The sequence below is a fragment of the Castanea sativa genome, chromosome 2, assembly GCF_040712315.1.
Source record: "Castanea sativa cultivar Marrone di Chiusa Pesio chromosome 2, ASM4071231v1".
Lineage (NCBI taxonomy): Eukaryota > Viridiplantae > Streptophyta > Magnoliopsida > Fagales > Fagaceae > Castanea > Castanea sativa.
In genome coordinates this window covers 2,767,360-2,775,356 of record NC_134014.1, presented here as the reverse complement: position 1 = coordinate 2,775,356, position 7,997 = coordinate 2,767,360, and the positions used below count along the sequence as shown (strand labels likewise).

At 34.8% G+C, this 7,997-nt stretch overlaps 1 pseudogene; it reads left to right on the top strand.

Moving 5' to 3' along the window:
- Positions 1 to 3,810: 3,810 nt before the first annotated feature.
- LOC142624154 (uncharacterized) lies at positions 3,811 to 7,784 on the top strand (annotated as a pseudogene).
- Positions 7,785 to 7,997: the final 213 nt, after the last annotated feature.

Here is a 7,997-nt window from a genome sequence, read left to right as displayed (position 1 = left end):
TTTGATCCCTATTTTTACACTTTAGCCTTCATCCATATCCATGATTTTTTCCGTTGTAGGCATTCAGCCTTTTTGCACGATGCCCACTACCCATGTCAACTAGGCACCTTCCAACTATCTTCTGACCATGCTTAGTTAGGCATAATCCTACTAAAGGGCTTTAGCTTATGCGTTACGACAAAAAATCCTTCTATTTTGGGTAAAAGTCAATCTGCCGCGAAAATACTACCTCTCTCTATTACTAAAATGGTAAAGACTCCTATTAATTCTCTTTGTCCTAATCCTCTAGTTACATTAGATGGCTCCCACCTGCCTTTTCCTTATTTGGTAAAAATGTTTTCCCAACAAAGTAGATTCCCAAAAGTGGTCTATACTAAATCTAGGCTCTTTCCCCTCTCCACCAAACCATTCTCTCTGCATCTCATCAACAGTGGGCCCTACCTCCATTGCTTTGGCTGGACTGCAGGATGACAGAGCCCCCCAACCTTGCTACATTTGTCTCTTTTCTAATTTTGGTTTCTTTCTTTCTTATGCAATTCTTGCAGAGGCTTTTGGTTGCTATCTTTTGTTTCTTTTCATTGTTTTTCCCAAAATGGATTTGGCCTCTCTTTCTTTTTATAAGGACACTTTGGGTTTCATGGGCTTGTTGCCCCTTATAGGGTTTTGGGCCTATTGGATGTTATTTTCTTGTTTTCAAGTGATGCTATAGAAGGTCATTTTCTGACTTTGCTCTCCTTTCTCAACCTTTAGGCCATTCTCAACCCATGTTTGCTCTTTTGAAGGGCTTACTTTTTGGTGAGTACCTCCCTTGTTTTATTCCTTATTCAAAGGGTGGTGGGCTATGCTTGAGCCTTATCCTTTATTCCTAAATTCTAACATGTAGACTATGTCTTATTGACTTTTTCAAGGACATATTCTTAGGCCTTACTCCTCTTTCATATTTGGGGCTTTGGGCTTTAAACCGACCTTAAAAAAGGGGTATCAACACACTTCACAATGGGATCCACGTATTGAAATCTTTGAGTAAGAGACATTCTTTTGACTCTGATGAAGAAAACTAATGCCTTGTTGGTTTAAAGCTTCATCTATACTTCAATGTAAATATGCAACTATTTTTTTTTTACCCTTGAAGGAAAGAAGACAACATTTCTGTATACTGTAGGTGTGTACGTCCTCTAAGAACTAATGTCATGTTTGTATTAGAAGACGAGCAAATGCCTTTTCTCCTATTCGGTCAAAGTAATAATTTTCATTTTAGTGAAACGTTCAAGCTCATATGCCTTGTTTCCTTCTACTTCAAAGTCAATGAAATTCTGTTTTCCCAGTTATATAGTGCTTTTGCTTTGAAAAGTTCCGGTTGGTAGAATGAATAAGCCAATCTACACACTTCGGCTATTTGTTAAAGTAGGTGTGAAAGTGAAAGTGTCAGTGGAATTATTCATTTAGCTGCCAACAGCATGACCCATATTGCATCAAGCAAGAACCAAAGTGTGACAACCACACACGGACGCAGACCCATACCTGCAATTCCACGTTTTTCTGCCGGTTCTATCAGTGGCGGATTAGATAAAGGTACTCAAAGTGATTTAAATGAAAGTTTAAAAAAGTGATTTAAACTAACAACAGAACTTTATGATATAATTTATGCCAATTATAACAACAGAACTTTATGCCAATTATAATATAATTTTCTGTATGAAAAGTTTAAAAAGATAAAAAAAAACAGAACTTTTTATCTTTTACAGCTTACTGGCCCTTTAAAATTTACTATAAAAGAATCGATAACCTCGAAGGTCTGTGGTCTCCACCACCTTCCAAAGTGATTTAAATGAAAGCTAACAATTCAAACAGTTATAAAATCTACAGTGTAATCGCACTTATAAAATGAAAAGTCATCCAATCATTCCACAATGACACCTAATGCTTATAATGAGATTTTGAGGCTTTAAAATAATATCAAGGGATTCATTTATTTGTAATTATTTGATAGATTAAATTTCTCCGCAAAAAAAAAAAGGGTTTTAAGAAACAATTGTTAGTATAATCATATGATATGAATTGACGCATAATGTGCTTTCAAATTCGAGAAGTTTTCTACTTTTCTCAAACAATAATACTTGTGATATTATGTAATTTGAATAATGTCTTACATCTAAGTCCTAACCATTTCCAATCCACACATCAATAAAGGTTATTTCCATCAATACTAGTCATAAGCTTGTGCCGTTTTAAGTAAAGGAGATATATATATAAATTAATGGTTAAAATTTAGCTATAAACTTGCGGTTATAGCCAGTCAGGTTGGAAAATTCTTAGGTAATCTCAGAGTATAGTGAAATGGCGTTCCCTCCTCTCACATTCATGGTAGACCCCACCATGAATTTAATGAGCGGACCCTACCATGAATGTGAGAGGAGGGAGTACCATTCTCCGTGCTCTGGGAGTACCTAAGAATTACTCAGTCAGGTTAACCAGTCAAACACAATGCATGTTTACAAGGATCCTATTTTCCTAATAGATAAATGACTAGATAACAAGAAATACGTACATTTTCGTTGAAAAATAAATTAAATAAATGAAATTATATAAATTAATTTTAATTTCTTATAACTTTATTGTAAAATTAAATCAACAAAATAAATTTACAAAAATAATTTAAATAAGATGATAGGGACTATTAACATTTAGATTTGAAAAATTAAGTAGAGTTTTGTCACTAAACTGAAACTTTCTGGTATTATGTTTTTTTTTTTCATAAGAGACACACAAGTCACAAGTTTCCAGTCAATGCCAGCATTATAGTATAGGCAAGTGAGGCGGTCACCTAAAGCCTCCAAGTAAAAAAATGCCCTCAAATTTTAACCAATAAAATTATTTCTTTTATTACAATAGTATTAATTAAGCTCAAATATTTGCCGATAAATAAAATAATAATTTTTTATCAAATGAAAAACAAGAAAAAATAAGAAGAGAAAAATGTTACGTCCACAACATTCTTTCAACAAATCTTAAATAGAATATTGTTACTGGTTGTTATTGGTGACAAAAAAGTAATTTCACCGATGGGTTCAAATTAAAACCAGTAACAATTTAACTCCTAGAATTTGTTGTGAAAATGTTATGGATATAACATTTCTAAAATAAAAAAAAAAGTTACAAACCCCCAAAAAATTCACAACAGTTAAGTTGACAAGCTTATACTGGTTCTCATCTAGGTCCATCATTAACATCATTTTTTTATATATCAATTTGCCACATCAACAGGTATGAAAAGTTTTGTCAAATATTTTTGTGTTTATAGACTTAATCAAAAAAAAAAATCTACATGATTCTACATGTTAAGTAGAACAAGAATGCAAAAAATTTAATTAGCAATTTTACATCTAAAAAAATAGCATTTAAGTAATATTTAAATTTTTTTTAAAAACCATTTAAAAAATAGTTTTCGCCCTAGGCCTCTAAGTGTATTAAGCCACCCTGATTCCAGTCCCCTCTCTCCAATTATTGTAAACTTTAACTAACGAATTATTTAAAAAAGTGGGGCATTTATTTAGTTAAGAAAATTTATTAAAAAAAACACACACACACTAGTGCATTTATAAAATGATAGGGAGTTACGGACTATTCGAGTTTCATCATTTAATGGAGTAATACTTTAATTACGTTCTTTCGTAATTCCAATTATATTTCATTAACCAATTACGACAACAATTCCCAAAGGACCAAAATCTGAACCAGTACAATTCAAAAAAAGAAAAAAGAAAAAAAATTTCTGAACCAGTATGCACAAATTATTCTATCTATAAATTCCTCACACCCTCCGTAGCCAAATTCTTCATCAACCCATGCATTGCAACGTTTGCAGACTCTCGAGACACACCCTCCGTAACACAAACAGCTACCAAAGTCATGGCATTCAAAGTCTCGTTCTGTAGCCTTGTACATTTGTTGGTTTCCTTGCTCCATTTTGCTACCCTTGCTTCCTCCACAACTTCTTCTGTGACTGCTACAGCTGAAGTAGGTAAAGCATTTAAGGAAGCAGAAGCTCTTCTAAACTGGAAAGCCAGTCTTGACAACCAAAACAAATCTCTCCTGTCTTCGTGGGTTGGAGACCACCCATGCATTAATTGGGTTGGAATTACTTGCGATGACTTGGAATTGGGTGTCACTCGCCTAAACCTTTCCAGTATTGGTTTGAAAGGTACGTTTTACAACCTTAACTTCTCTTCCTTTCCCAACCTCCATACTCTCTGTCTTTTACAAAACTCGCTTTATGGATCTATTCCTGATAGTATTGGAGACCTTTCTAAACTCACCCATCTCGACTTCTTTGACAATAATCTTTCCAGTACATTTCCTTCTAGCATTTTTAACCTTTCCCAACTTCAGTTTTTTCATTTGACTGGAAATCAGATATCAGGAAGAATTCCACCCGAGATAGGCCAAATGATAAGTCTTCAATATTTAATGGTTACCGATAATTTACTCAATGGTTCCCTCCCTCAAGAAATAGGAGCATTGAGAGATCTAATTTATCTTGATTTAGATGGAAATAGTCTCACAGGCCCATCCCAGCTTCCATGGGAAGCTTGAGCAATTTATCATTTCTTTACCTTTATGACAACGAACTTTCGGGATCTATTCCTCGAGAAATGGGAATGATGATATCTCTCACTCAACTTGATTTGTCATCTAATTTTCTCATTGGTCCAATTCCCTCTTCCATTGGAAACTTGAGCTAGTTACAAGAACTTTACCTTGATTCCAACCGTCTTTCTAGTTCCATTCCTGAGGAATTAGGATTGCTTAAACATCTGTGGGTACTTCATTTACCAAATAATAGTCTCACTGGTCCAATTCCAACCACGATTGGAAATAGGACCAAGCTCACCAGATTGATTTTGGTGATGAACAAACTAAGTGGTTCTGTTCCAGTAGAAATGAATAATCTCACCCGTTTGACAATTTTGCAACTATCTTATAACAATTTTGTAGGCCAGTTACCTCCACAAATATGCCAATCTGGAACACTGGTTTACTTTGGTGCTATTAATAACCACTTTATAGGTCCCATCCCAAAAAGCTTGAAAAACTGCAGTAATCTTTTTCCGGTTCGGCTTGATGGAAACCATCTAACAGGAAATATGGCAGAAGATTTTGACATCTGCCCGACCTTAAATTATATTGATTTGAGTAGTAATAATTTGTACGGTGAGCTTTCATCAAAGTGGGGGCAGTGTCATAACTTGACAAACCGAAAAATATCCAACAACTAGATTTCTGGTAGTATACCACCTGAAATTGGCAACACAACAAAGCTAGGCGTCCTTGACCTATCTTCAAATCATCTAGCGGGAAAGATTCCAAAGGATCTGGGGCGCCTCAAGTGATTGCTCAAACTTCTTTTGAACAATAACCAACTTTTAGGTAACATTCCTTCAGAAATTGGAATGCTATCTGTTTTAGAACATTGTAACTTGGCAGCAAACAATCTCAGTGGCTTGATCCCCAAACAACTTGGAGAGTGCTCAAGATTATTGTTCTTGAATTTGAGCAGAAATACATTTGATGGAAGTATTCCTTATGATATAAGAAGCATGCAATCTCTTCAAAGTCTTGATGTTAGTAAGAATTTGCTGGTAGGAGAGATACCACGAAAGCTTGGAGGAATGAAACAGTTGGAAACATTGAATCTCTCTCACAATAATCTCTCTGGTTCCATCCCCTCCACATTCAATGATAGTGCAAGCTTAACATCCATTGATATATCCTACAATGAGTTAGAGGGTCCTATTCCTAATATCACGGCCTTCCGCAAGGCTCCAATCGCAGCACTAAAAAATAACAGAGGCTTGTGTGGCAATGTTGTTGGTTTGAAGGCATGCCCAAAAATGATTCCTAATCGTTCATCTACGAGGCACAACCAATTTTTGGTTATAATTTTAGTCTCTCTTTTGGGCACACTATTAATTATATTTATCATTGTAGGAGTTTTGCTTCATCTTTGTCGAATAGTGAAGAAAACAGAAGACAAGCCAATAGAAACACAAGACGATAATGTTTTTGCAATATGGAGTTATGATGGAAGAATGGTGTATGAAAACATCATTGAAGCTACAGAGGAATTTGATTCCAAATATTGCATTGGAGTGGGAGGATATGGAAGTGTTTACAAAGCTAAATTGCCAACAAACCAAGTTGTTGCCGTGAAGAAACTTCACCCACTACTTGATGGTGATATATCCAATCAAAAAGCCTTCACAAGCGAAATTTGTGCCTTAACAGAAATAAGACATCGTAACATTGTGAAGTTGTACGGTTTTTGTTCACATCCAAAACACTCTCTTTTGGTTTATGAGTTTTTGGAAAGTGGAAGCTTGGTGAACTTACTAAATAGTGAGGAAGGAGCAAAATCGTTTGATTGGTTTAAGAGAGTAAATGTCATAAAAGGTGTGGCAAATGCTTTATCTTATATGCACCATGATTGTTTGCCTTCTATAATTCATCGTGATATATCAAGTAAGAATATTTTATTGGATCAAGAATATGAAGCTCGCATCTCTGACTTCGGCACTGCTAGACTTTTGAAGCCCGATTCATCCAACTGGACCTCATGTGCAGGCACCTTTGGATACATGGCTCCAGGTTAGTTTTTTTGGTTGCTTTCACTAAGTAGCAGTTGGCAATCGGTCATTTTGTTTTCTGTCAGAAAAATTGATATTGTGGGGGTGACGAATAATTGGAATTATCAACTTATGGACTAGATAAATGCCATTTTTGTTGTCAATGGTTTGTCAAAGGTTTCTCTACTAATTTAATGTTTTGCTATATTAATGCTCATATTCACTATGGTCATATACGATATACCTATAGTGTAAGCAGCTTTAGTTTATCATAACCTTAGGATTAGTTATTGCTTATACCATAATTAACTCCATAGTTAAAAAAACAATTCATATAAAAATAGTAATTAAAAAATGTAGTAGTATATCATATGTAATATATGTAGTATGTTGTTGATTCTATTGATAATAAATTCGAATGAGAACGTACTAGTGCATGTCCCCTTTTTTTATTAAAAAAAAAAAATCAATTGTGATATGCATAAGTCCCATGAACATTGATCCTAATAATTGATTATCATTACATTGATATATTTTACAAGTTGCATATACATGGACCAAATTCACTTCGTGCTCATATTTTATTACTAATACTGGAGCTGCGATGACTTTAATTTATTATTTTTCCTCAACAGAGCTTGCATACACAATGGAAGTTAATGAAAAATGTGATGTTTTTAGCTTTGGAGTATTGACTTTAGAAATAATAATGGGAAAGCATCCAGGAGATCTTACCTCATCTCTTTCATCACCAACATTTACAATCCGTGAGCTGCTATTGAAGGATGTGTTGGACCAACGACTTTCACTCCCAATGGATGAAGCTGCAAGGGAAGTGCTCTCCATTGCAAAGATTGTAATTGCTTGCTTGCACACCATTCCACAATCTCGTCCAACAATGAGACAAGTTTCTCAAGAACTTTCAACTCAGAAACCACATTTGCCAAATACATTGCAATCAATCACACTAGGAGAAGTTGTTGATCTCGGAGGCTTGATTGGATAATAGCTTGTTTGGTTGGTGTTCCCTTTTTGTTTGTGCATTGTCGTTGCTCTACCTTTTGACATGTCCTCCTCTCCTAGTAAACTATTGCATTAAGTAGTTACTGTATTGTGTTTAATTGATAAGAGTGTATCCATCAAAATGCAGAGTTTTGAGAATTTAGCTAATAAAATCAAATGAAGTTTATATTTGAATGTGTAGCAACATTAATACTAATCAATATAGTGCTCAAGAGCTGTTTTTGTTCTCTCAAATAAAGAAAGAGTTGTTTATAGGGTGGAGGTATAGAAGCTGAACTGACTCCATTGGAATTATTTGGAATTAACTTTGTTCAATAATAGAAAAGTAGAGTGCATGGCCTCCAGTGCCAC